We start from the raw sequence: 13,577 nt of genomic DNA on the forward strand, positions 1-13,577 counted from the left end.
GTGGCACAATACGGTTTCAGGTCAGGTGTATCGACTGAGACAGCACTTCTACATCAGAAAGAGGTCATACTAGGCAACATTGAAGCAAGAAAGCTCACACTAGGCATATTCGTAGATTTTACAAAAGCGTTTGATAGCATTGATCACCAAACATTGTTGGAAAAATTGCCCTATTAGGCATCAGAGGCGTTACACTCGACTTAATAAGGAACTATCTCAGCGACCGGTACCAGTGTGTGTCAATAAATAGGGAAATATCTGTGCCCCAAAAAATCAAACGTGGTGTACCGCAGGGAAGTATATTAGGCCCTCTCTTATTTAACCTTTATATTAATGATATTGTAAACATAGATCGATCAATAACATACATTATCTATGCAGATGACACGAGCTTATTTTTTACAGGAGCAAACCTAGATGAGTTGATTCAAGCCGCTAATGAAACTTTACATAAATTATCCGAATGGTCTTGTCGCAATTCCTTACAAACCAACAGCTCTAAAACCAAGGCCGTTCTTTTCCGCGCGAAAGGAACGGCTTGCAAGTACTCACATAAACTGCTACTAAATCATTTTGAACTTGAACTTTCAGAGACTGTCAAAACATTAGGTATTATCTTTCATCAACATATGCTGTGGGATTCTCACATTGAAGAAATATGTATTAAACTAAGAAAAGCCCTAGGTATGCTAAGGAGGTGTCAGTCGTTTCTGCCGGTTCCCCAGAAACTTCATATTTTTAATGCGCTTTTTAGTTCCCACCTACGCTACTGCCAGTTGGTATGGGCATCTGGAACACGAACATTAAAGAAAAAGATATATACACTTCAGAAGTGTGCTTTGCGGGCTGTTGCCAATTTAGGCTATAGAGATCATACATCTCATTTATTTATGAAGTTTAAGGTTTTAAAATTCAGTGTTGCCTATGAACATCAATTGTTGTTGTCGTTAAGGTCAGAAATTCGTAGAAATAGCTTAAACTTGAGAAGTTTAGCGCAATTACAGCGGAACATTTCATTGCGTCCCATCAGAAATTCTGAACACTGGCACATTCCCCGAACACGAACGAACTACGGTCTCCAAATGTTAAAATTCACCATTCCACACATACTCAATACGTTCAAGCTTAGAGAAGATCACTTGCGTGTCCTTTCAGGCAGGGAGTTATTCAACATGTTTACATAATCTGCTACAAGCCTAGAAAAATTCTGTCTAACTAAAGCCCTCCTTTCTGTTTACAGTATGTCTTACTGTTATGTTACCTTGCATTAATTTTCTTGTCGTTGGTTTTGGTTTTTTGTGCGTGAATGTTTGATGTACTTGTAGGCGCCCAAGGGCGCATATAATTATGTATACTTGACAATTATTGTACACGTTTTTACTTATTTTTCTTTTTCTATAATACGTTAAGACTGTATGACGTTTGCTGTGCTGTCGTTCTGCTGCTTTGTACGGATGGGAGGTGGGGCTAGTCAAGCTTCATCAGCGCAGCTTTTTTCCCACTTTCCACGCCACAACTGTTCTGTGTAAAACACACTGTACTGTTAGTGGTGAAATAAACTTCAACTTCAAGTCCTCCACTACGGCATGCCTCATAATGAGAAAGTGAGTTTGGCACGTAAAACCGTATAATTTAATTTAATTTAAACTCAGTTTCCAAGAACAATGTGCCAGCTAGCCCATGAACGACTTATTTAGATCAGAGTTGCGTCCGAGAATGAAGTGCCTAGATGACGCTGGCTAAAAACGTGAAGTGGGCGCACAAGTACGCCAAGTCAACTTCAAGTGTATCCTCGTGTAGAGCCGTTTGAGCCCTTCTGGCAACAGTGCTCTAGACTGCTGCAAATGTGTTAATAACAGCCTTTACTGAGGCAAAGTGCTTACGGTAATAATTCGCTGCATTCAGCCAAGTTCCCCAGCGGTTTATAACATTACAAACACAATTAAGCTAAGACAAAATGCAGAAAAACGAATGTTCAGGCCCCGAAAATCCAACAAAGGCAACAACATCGAAATAGGCATTTATAGGCCCGATAAAGGTGCCACTAGAATGTTTCTAGACCCATAGTTCGTATTATATGTTAAATACAGGCACGATATGGATGTAAGAAAAAAATAGGCATTGTGCCTAAGGTGCTGGTCTCTACTAAGTATACGAAAGTAAATATTCCTGCTGTAAATAGATAAGTCTACGTTTCACTATACGATATTCGATTCGATATTGGATACTTACTATTCGTATTCAAAAAATTTCACATTTGTCCACCTCTACTATTCACATTAGTAGAGCAATTGTTTCTTCTATCTCGAACCACGTAGACTCCTCTCGCTCCCAGATGCATCCTTAACATTTCCTTTTTTACAATGGATGCAACAAGATGGCATGGCGTAATGAAAAAATAAAAGCGGATTTATATATTTAAAAGAAACACGTGCACACGCAAGCACGTGCACGCCTCGAAGGCACTGTGGCGCATTCGGCGCACTCGTGCTCTAACGCCGGAGTTTGCCGCCCACGCGGCTCAGCGCAACAAAACGAGCCCCCCCCCCCCCCCCTCCCCCCGCGAGAGCCGCAACCCGCTCTGCGGGAACCCACCCGACCTTTGCTATGCACGCAGAACGCTGGGTGCGTTGGACCATCACGGAAGCCATCTGTCGTGATAGAGTACGATTCAGTCTCCGCTCTGCAGATGTGTGCCTTCGCGTTTTATTTTCTCTACTGCGTGCGATCCATGGGAAACTTATCGTAGAACACGGCTGTCTCCCTCCCCGGTTCAGCGCTCCTTGAGCGGCATTTTTAAATAGTCAACCGAACGGCCGACCCTTAATGAGACAAAGATGTCATGGCCTCACCCACGGTAGTTCAAGAAACTACGCGAGAGTTTTTAACGTGCCCGCATAGTCAGCATGGTTCAGTCGCTGCTTAAAGATGCCCGGTGTATTCTGCGGTGCGCCTGAACCAGTCATGCCCCATTACCCATGCAGGATATCCACCCAGGGCGTATGTGCAGACGCGCATATGAATGTGTGAAATTCATCCAGCTTGCCAACAGTTCGAAAAGGAAAAGCTGAGACTGTGAATTGCAAGGCTTTATTTTGGCTTCCGTCCTATACATCTATACATAAGGACAAAGTGTGTGGCTTCAGTACAGTTAGCTCATGTTAATGTATGTAAGTGGCGCAAGACACGAAACAGGACAGGCAGAACACCAACGCACTTGGCAACACGGTAATTGTAGCATGCAATAATTAATGTAAAGAGAGCGGATGATGGCAGCGCTGCAGCCGCGAAATAGAGAAAGAGAAACTAGATGAAGCGAAAAGACCTGCGCGAACAAGAGGTCAAGCGAATTCAGGTAATCGTCTTCACGGTACGTCTCATCGTTTGCTCACGCACCACCTGCGTATATGCGTACATCCACGTGCTTACCGAGTTGTCCCTGACTTTCTGGGGCGCGTGATTTCACTCATATTTATCGCTAATGTAGTAAAGACAGTCAATTTTCGTAACTCGACGACTTTGAACGGTTGGACAGTGCTCCATGAATTATTTATTGCCTGTAGCACATAAGTGTCATGCCATGTTTTGAACATGCTCCTCGCGGACTTGTATCGAAAATCGTGATCGGAAAATTGCGAACGTCCGAACGCACAAAAAAAAAAATGAGAGAAAGAAAGACGAATCATGAGTTATTCCACTCTGTGAAGGTGGATGACAAGCGAAGTTGTGTAGCACAGGACAAAGAGGTGACACAGAATTTGGAACAAAGGTAGGAGCACATTTATTGTCTAGATCGGGGGTCATCGCGACGAAAGGTACGCACACACATTTATTTCTATACATCGGTGTTCAGTCGTGTTATACATTCGTTATATACAATCGTGTTTTCATTTCGCGATATATTGAGGCAAAGAATTTCAGACCGAAGCCACCGCACCGACTGGCAATGGGCCAGTGCGGTCAGCGCCTTCGCCGAGGGAGGGGCAGTATGGGAATGCTGGAATAATGAGCGGCAACGGAGCCATCTGTGGAAGAAGACAGTGACGACGAACGCGCGAGCAGTGGCACAAGTGCGTTCGCGCGGCTACACCGAGTGGCGCCAACGAGCCAGCTGTGGTAGAAGACGACTAACGCGCGAGCAGTGGCACGAGCCATTGCTGATGATGATAGTTTTTGCTCACACAGATTTGTTGACGGATACGAAAAATGCACGGAACCCTAGCCATAAACTGCTTCGCTGTAACAAAGAAAGGAAACAGGGTGAAGGAGTTTCTCTAATTCAGGTTTATATTTCCCTTTACCTGGTGAAAGTGCGCATTGAGCGGAAAAGTATAACGTCTGCTAGTGCAGCACGCGAGCCCCCCAGGTACCAAGTCTAGCACGAAGCAACCGTTCGCGACCTGTGCGATTTTCGCGCGTGAATATATGAGCGGTCCCAAACGGCCCGTAAGGCGTGCAGAGGATCGGTAGGAAAGAGGACGGGGAGTGAGAGGGTTGGCGGTGACGCTCCGTTCGGAGCGTTCGCAACCAGAAAGCTGCGGACGCAGTTCGCAGACTCCTGCATCGGGAAGATAGGGGAGCGCACATTTGCCGACTCACTTTTGTAAAATGCTGCCGTCTCCGCCTTCCTCCTCAATCTCTCTTTCTTTCTCTCCCTCAAATATATTTCTTGTTTCTTTTTTTTCACTCTTTTCGGCATCAAACCAAGTTCTCGTAAAGAGAGAACAGACAGCGTTACCCCTCGAAACGCGCGCATGTGCCGGGCTCAAGGCTATATCAGGCTTACGCCACCAACAAGGGAGAGAGAAATCGCTCCGTAATACTTGACCGAGACTTACTTGGGCTCTCGCAATAACGACAAAGCCCGCGACTTGGCGATTCTTGGTAGCTATGTACCTTTCGTGGTGCGTTGAACTCCTGGTGAGTTCGGTGAAGCAGGCAACAGCAACGATGGATCCACTGCGGTGGCATAATTGACGTTGCTCTGCTAGGCCTGAGGACGCGTGATCGAATCCCGATGGCAGTGGCCGCAATACCATGGGGCGCGAAATGTAAAAACGCCCGTGTACTGCGCATTGGATGCACGTTAAAGAAGCCCAGGGCTTCTAAATTAATCCGGAGACCCCACTACAGCCTGTCTCATAATTATATCTTGCTGAATACCTGTAAGTTGTGCGCGTTGGTAAACGTTCGTGATGGAAAAGCGCTGCGAAAACGGAGACTCAGGAAGAACACAGGACAAAGCACTACTGCGAACTGGAAATTTTATTTAGGAAAGGAGTTCTTATATACAGAGTGAATGTATGCCACCATGAAGTCATTATCGTTGAAAACCAGAATGCAACGCGAGATATCAAGACACGAGTGCTTTCAATCACAACCAAAGCACGTGTACAACCCCTTTCTAAATCTAACTTCGGAGTTTGAAAGCAGAATAGACGGCTGGCTGACACAGCCAGCACCCCCCCCCCCCCCTTTGTTTTTTAATGCGACAAGCTTCAATGACTTCTCTTACAGATCGCTTCGCGTGCGTGTTATTGGTAATTGCGTCATAAATTTTAGGTTTGCACATACATTGCCTACAGTGCATCGCTAAATGCGGTACAGGCGTCACAGGCGTTCTTTACCCTGAAACCCATAAGGCGGAAATGCCGTTCCGGACTATTGTCTCGGAAAGGGGGTCACGGCTTACATGGTCTCGGGTTTTCTGCAGAAGCGTTTGGATTCGCTTAACTTTTTTGACCAATTTATAGTTCCCAATTCCACGAAATTCGCAAACCATCTCAGAACCAATGATGTAAGAATTTGCGATGCTTTCAGTATTGATGTCATTAACCTTTACTATTCCATTCCTCATGCTCTCTTACTACAAAGTGCCAAAGAGTGCATCAAGACAACAATGACGAAGTTGCTTTTCGTAACGCCACTGGGATGTCTGTTGAAGGATTTCTGGAGTTGCTAGCATTGTATCTCAGGTCCACATTGGTAGAGTGGGAGGGGGGGTTGTACGTCCAGAAAGATGGAATATGTATTAGGTTTCGTGTTGCCCCGGTCCTTTTCAATATATTTTTAAGCAACGTGGGTAGAGCCATTGAAAAAGAATTATATGGCATGGACCTAAAGGTTCTCACATTTGTGTACTATTACCTCGCCTTGGTGAAAGGTAATCCTGGCAGCAGTATGCTTGTGAATGTGTTTAAGACCTTTAAGAAAAAAGGATTCTGCCTTGAGTTTACGTTTCAGCTATCAAAGGAAAGTCAAATCCAGCTTTTAGGTCTGCAAATTAAGTTCCAGCCCAATAAAACAAGTTGGTTGTACCACTCTAGATCGGTGAAACCTTTGTTGAGCTATGAATCGGCGCATTTAAAGTTAGTAAAGAACCGCGTAGGGATCTCCTGCATTAAGTTGGCCCTGACTAAATCGTGCGAGCATTTCGTGGAACAAAGCGTTTCTAACCAAATAGACCGCTTAAGAAGAACTGGTTTTCCAGAGTGCGTCCTGTTGGCTTGTGAAAAGAATCACCGAGAAACAAAAATGGCAAAGGGCAAATCACGGGGCGTGGCTGATGAGGTCGAGTGTATAGGGCAAGAAAGATGGCGGTTGTTCCATACATGCATAACTTCACATCGTTTGAAGAAAGTAGATTCGAGGTATGGTGAGCTTACGCTGTAGCTTATAGGAGGCGTTGTATAAGCGCTTTCCAACCATAGAGCAAGGCCGCTTCCAAGTTCGCCTATTTTACGCGCAGCTCAGAACCATTGTTCAGCAGCCCGCCTCGCATCTCTGAGGATTTCCCTTTGAGCGAAAGCCTCTGCCAATGCATCCTCCTCTGATCCGACGCCTCAGCCTTGGGCGCCACTTCAGTATCAGTTCCGTCTCGTTCGGAAAGACTTCACCGATGGCTGAGGCAGGCAGCCGAGACCGTGAGCTGTTTGGTGTACCTCCCTCCATACACGACTAGTGAAATCCCGGTAAGCGCTGAAAGTTCTTTCTGTTTCTCATTCGCTTTTTTTTTTCGCACTACTTTTAAGTGCTGTTCAAATTCGCCGAAAATATATCGTGTATCTAGCCGCGTTCGTGGCCGCATGCGTACGGGAGACTCCGAAGCCACGATGTTAGAACCATTGAGAAATACTATGTTGCGCAACCTGCCGCGGTCAGCAAAACCCGTATACCACGAATAATTCAAATATCTTTTCAGGCGCGCAGTATTGTCTGGGCTGGAATTCTCCGACCTAAGGTAGCCTAACAGCCCGCAGGGTTATCTGACTGAGCTAGCTTGGATGCCCGGTTGCCACAGTCAGAAGTTCGAATCCTCGCGTTTTTTTTTCTCAAGGTGGGGAACTCGAACTCACCTGCCCCAGTACACTACATCTCCAGGCTTGGAGTGGCGCCTGACACCGGTAAAAACGCCGAGAGCAAGTGGGGCTATACTAATCCAGGTACAACCAAATTAGGAAGAGCCACTAAGCTACAACAAGACACTGCGTCACCAGAACAGGAATGGGCCTCCCTGGTGCAGTATTCGGCCACTCCCTCCCAAATGACTCACTCAATTACCTAATGGCCCTCAGTCCCCAGCAGCTGCGGAGCACCTGGCCAAGGAGGCGGTCAGACCTGTAACGCAGCAGAGGTTGCTAAGAATCTCTGGACCCGGACAGGCCGCCAATGGAAACTGACCCTTGCAACGTTTAACACCCGAACCCTCTCGATTGAAGCTAGCCTAGCAGGACTCTTTGAGGAACTATCAGGTATTGTTCGGGATATCATTGGCCTTAGTGAGGTTAGAAAAACTGCTGGTGAAGCTTATACAGTGCTGACAAATGGCCACATCCTCTGCTATAGAGGACTACCATATAACAAGCAGTTCGGAGTAGGATTCCTAATCTATAAGGACATAGCAGGCAACATTGAGGAATTCTACAGCATTAATGAGAGGGTAGCAGGGGTCGTAATAAAGCTAAATAGGAGGTATAGAATGAAGGTAGTACAAACATACGCTCCAACCTCCGGTCACGATGATGAAGAAATAGAAGTTTTATGAAGATAATGAATTAGCGATGCGAAAAGTACAAACTATTGTAGTCATGGGTGACTTCAATGCAAAAGTGGGGAAAAAGCAGGCTGGTGAACAAGCAATTGGCAACTACAGCGTGGATTCTAGGAACACTCGAGGAGAGATGTTGGTAGAATTCGCTGCGAATAATGAACACTTTCTTCAGGAAGCGTTTGAACAAAAAAAAGACATAGAAAAGCCCTAATAGTGAAACAAGAAATGAAATTGATTTCATAATTTGTGCTGATCCCAGCATATTGCAGGATGTAGAAGTGTTAGCTAGGGTAAAGTGCAGTTATCATAGGTTAGTGAGGGCTAGGACTCACCTCAATTTGAAGAGAGAAATAGTAAAACTGGTCAAGAAGAAACAGGCCAACCTAGACGCAGCAAGGGTAAAAGCAGACCAATTGAGTTTGGCACTTGGAAACAAATATGCAGCCTTAGAACAGGGACATGAAGATGACATACAGGCAATGAATGAAACCACAACTAGGCTGGATTCAGAAGCAGCAGTTGAAGTGGGAGGTAAGGCACCAAGGAAACAAGTAGGTAAGAGAGAGAGAGATGCAAATGAGAGAAAGGAAGGGAGGTTAACCAGAGTTAAAACCTCCGGTTTGCTACCCTGCACTAAGAGAAGGGAAAGGGGAAGTAAAGACGGAAAGAAGAGCGTGAGAAAAATAAAAGTGTGAAAAAAATATGTGTGAAAAGGGACGGAATCGGATCATTATAGTCTTTCTAATAGGCCACTGTCACGTAAAAAGGTCAACAAAGCCTTGACCGAATTTCGGTGCCACGACAGTTCATGTCGGCATTCCAAGACTGACTGTTCTGAAAGTGGCCTGTCGTCAAGGAGTGCCAACGCGGTCGCTAGTGACAGCCGGTGCGCGTTGTATCGAGGACAGTGGCAAAGTACATGTTCGATAGTCTCCTCGCCGCCGCAGTGACTGCAAGCCACGCTGTCGTCCATACCGACTCGGAAGGCGAAAGATCTTGTGTAAGCGACACCAAACCACAGCCACTAAGCCACAGCCACTCTCTCCTCGGACAAAGAGACGATCCTATAACGCACAATGAACTTACTAAACTCTTTTACTTAGAGAGGAAGGTTTTCCCGCCGCCTTACTTCAAGCTAAGCAGGCGGTAGGCGGTCGCACTCAGACTCCTGCAAACGAACTCCTACCCAAATCCGGCGTCCCTTAACAACCAATCTCGTGAATCTGGAATACGGTTCAATGTAAGCGAACCTGTGCGAGTTTGCTGGCCCGCAATCATAGCACAGAAGTCTTCCGCCACATCAATGTCTTGCCAGCGATGGAATACTGCTAGAGCCTTAAACGGAAAACGCTGTTCCGGAACAGAACGTAGACCTCGCACACTTCTCCATATTTGAGATAGCGGTTTGCGGGGATCTAGCGACGCACAAGATTTCGACCACCGCTGAGCCTCTAGTTTATCCATGCGGCGTTCTATCTTCTTTTGCATTCACCGGGCTGTTCTTAGATCCTGAATTGACTTAGTGCGTCGATATCTTCTCGCTCGAATTCCAGGTCGAATTCAGAATACCTTGGAGAACACGTGAATGTGCGCGTGGCTGTCTGTGCCGTTTCCTTTATAGCTTGTTGGAGTCCAGAAGAGAGGCCTTTGTGACAAGCGTCCTCAATCTGGGATTTAAAGACAGTCCAATCTATTTTTCGTATTGTGGTGGACGTATACGTGTTAGACATTTCCTTGATCTTAAGGTAAGTGGGGATGTGGTCGCTTCCGTGCGTTTCAATGTCCAAAAACCACTTAACATGTGCGGCGAGGCGGTGGGAGACGAAAGTCAAATCGAGGCAGAAGCTGTACGTTATTCCCCGCAGAAACGTTGGACTCGCATCATTCAGCAGGTGAAGACCATTGTTGGAAACTAATGAAGCTAGTCGTCATCCCGTCGCGTTAACCTTTGAGCTAGCTTCCCCAAATGGTATGGTGTGCGAAGTCCCCGGTGATAATCCATGGACCAGGTTGTGTTTTTAAGATGTCTTCTAGTCTTTTAGTGTCAAATCGACTTGATGGAGACAGATACACCCCCAAGAATGCAAAGGTGACTTTTCTATTTTTAACAGTCATGGATACTGATTGTCGTCATGAGGTTGCACCGGTTGGACAACGTAAGTGAGTTCACGCGAATAAACACGACGACCTTGCTACTTTTGCTGTCACTTGATGAGAATATTGTCTCGTAGCCGGATAGTCTTATTGGATGTGATAATGTTGGTTCACAGATGACAATGATTGTAAATCGGTTAGCGAGAACAAATTGACGAAAATCGGCGATGCGAGATCTTAGACCTCTCGCGTTCCACTGAAGGATCGACGCTTCTCTGACCTCCTTACGAAATGACTGGTGATTGTCAGTCATGGCTTCACTCAAGGCTTGCTAGGACGGAGCTCAGCGCTTCGAGCACTTGTAGCTCACTTCGAGCAGATGGGGTGCCAATGCTTGTCATCAGGCCCTTAATATGCCCAGTCTTGAAGCACTTGTGGATTGAAGCGGCTTTGGGACAAACCGCCGTACGAGATGTCGGAAATGACCGACCTTTACGTGCGAAGGGATGGAATCTGCCTTGAACACTATCTTCACACAACGGCTGTTTCCGAGTCGGCATACATGCGTGATGACTACTCCTTCGTATGCCGGTTTTATCAGAATTGGCAGGTCCGAGTTCGAAATTGCCAAGTCAACATCGTAGATCACACCTGCCGTGCAGGCCCCATCCATAGGTATCACCGGTCGTACTTTTATGTTGCCCAAATCTGCTATCTGTCGTAGCGCCTCCAGCGTGGTTCCACGGGTTGTGTCGACAGCTAGAACATTCTTTCGTGTGTTCAACCGGACTTCCTTGATTTCGTTTGGCGTCTTTCCTTCAAGAAAAACAGAGAGAGCTTGCCTGTTCAATACTCGAAGGTTGACGGAAGAATCCACTGGCATGAAGAGGATGGTGTGCGGCCAGCGTTCACTGCCTGCCTGCATGGTTGACGTAGTCGCTAGTGACGACGCCTTGATAAGCCTCCTTTTAGCCGTTCGGCTCCTCACCGACACGAAGCTGCCATCGCATGAGTCGTCACCTGTGATTGAGTAGACCTCTGTGTCTTCGCTGGTGCTGGACCAGGTGCCTCGTTTCCTTGAGGAACTTGTCAATGTAGAGCTCTCGCCAGATGGGCCGGCAATAGGCTCTGCATCCATGGCCACGGGAGTAGGACCCTCTCTTGAGCGTTCACTGGAAGTTGACCAGGTGCCTTGAGTCATAGAAGAACTTGCGGTTGCAGACTTCTGGCCGCATGAGCCTGCGGAAGTTCCGCGTCCATCGCCTCAAGCCAGGATGCGGAAAGCGCCCCAGAGACATGAAAATTTGACGAAAACAGGCTAGCTGGGGCAGGTGCGTTCTAGCACTGAGTAACTTCGTTGTTACTCTGTGCTAGAACGCACCTAATAGAAAGGACCTAATAAAGAATCGACAAAGAATGAAAGTGTCCAACTCAAGACTTCAGATAGAATTCGCCAAATTGTCAATACTAACCAACAAGGAAAAAAAATAAGGGATCTTCAAAATTATAGCGTGAGAAAGACTGAGGAAGCAGTAAAAAATGGACGCAGCCTGAAAACAGCGAGAATGAAACTAGGCATCGTACAAACCATAATGTATACACTGCAAGATAGACAGGGTAATATCATGAGCAATCTCGAAGGTCTAGTAAAACCAGCGGAAGAATTTTATACTGACCAATACAGTACCCAAAGCAGCTACGATACCTCCATTCAAAGTAGTAATGAACAGGTTCAAGAGGCTCCTTCTATAACTAGCGATGAAATTAGAAAGGCCTTGTAAGACATGAAACGTGCAAAAGCAGCAGAAGAAGATGGACTACCAGTCGATTTAATCAAACATGGTGGAGATGTAATGCTTGAAAAACTAGCGGCCCTTTATACGAACTGTTTATCGGCTTCAAGGGTCCCAAAGAAGTGGAAGAATGCCAAGATTATACTAATCCACAAAAAGGGAGACGTTAAAGAATTGAAAAATAATTGGCCCATTAGCTTACTTCCAATAATATATAAAATATTCACCAAGATAATATCCAATAGAATAAGAGCAACATTGGATTTTAGTCAAACAAGGGAACAGGCACATTTCAGGAAGGGATACTCTTAATGGATCACATCCATGTCATCAATCAGGTAATCGAGAAATCCGCAGAGTACAACCAGCCTCTCTATATGGCTTTCATAGATTACGAAAATGCATTTGATTCAGTCGAGATACCAGCAGTCATAGAGGCATCACGTAAGCAAGGAGTACATGTCGCTTACGTAAATATCTTGGAAAATGTCTACAGAGATTCCACAGCTACCTTAATTCTTCACAAGAAAAATAGGAAGATACCTATAAAGAAAGGAGTAAGACAGGGAGACACAATCTCTTCAATGCTATTCACCACATGCTTGGAAGAAGTATTCAATCTATTCAACTGGGAAGGTTTAGGAGTAAGGATCAACGGCGAATATCTCAGCAACAATAGATTTGCAGATGACCTTGTGCTGTTCAGCAACACTGAGGACGAGTTACAACAAATGATTGAGGACCTGAACAGAGGTGTATAAGAGTGGGGTTGAAGATTAATAAGCAGAAGACAAAGATAATGTTCAATAGCCGGGCAAGTGATCAAGAGTTCAGGATCGCCAGTAAGCCTCTAGAGTCTGTGAAGGAGTACGTTTACCTAGGTCAAGTACTCACAGGAGATCCTGGTCATGAGAAGGAAATTTACAGAGGAATAAAAATGGGCTCAAGCGCATTCGGCAGATATTGTCAGATCCTGACTGGAAGCTTATCAATATCATTTAAAAGAAAGGTGTACAATCAATGCATTCTACCAGTGCTCATATGGGGCATAAACTTGGAGACTGACAAAGAAGCTCCAAAACAAGTTAAGGACCGCGCAAAGAGCGATGGAACGAAGAATGTTACAGGAAGAGAACGAAGAACAGGAAGAGAGTGACGTGGATTAAAGAGCAAACAGGGATAGCCGATATTCGAATTGACATTAAGAGAAAGCAATGGAGCTGGGCAGGTCATGTAATGCGTAGGTTAGATAACCGGTGGACCATTTGAGTTACCGAATGGGTGCAAAGAGAAGGGAAGCGCAGTCGAGGAAGGTAGAAGACTAGGTGGGGTGATGAAATTAAGAAATTCGCAGGCGCTATTCGGAATCGGTTGGCGCAGGGCAGGGGTAATTGGAGATCGCAGGGAGAGGCCTTCATTCTGCAGTGGACATAATATAGGCTGATTGTGATGATGATGTTGGTGTGCTCAGCCCAAAACAAATTGGGAAAGATATGCCTAGCAGTGCAAAGGTTGATAACGAAAGAAAGAAGCGCATCCAAGGATGGTTGCGGCATGAAACATGGGCAGAAATTTGTTCGGTACAAAAAAATGTTGTACAGAGTATTGCTTTCAAATGTCGAAAGGAATACGTCGGCCAG

Source organism: Dermacentor andersoni, chromosome 1 (genome assembly GCF_023375885.2).
Source record: "Dermacentor andersoni chromosome 1, qqDerAnde1_hic_scaffold, whole genome shotgun sequence".
Lineage (NCBI taxonomy): Eukaryota > Metazoa > Arthropoda > Arachnida > Ixodida > Ixodidae > Dermacentor > Dermacentor andersoni.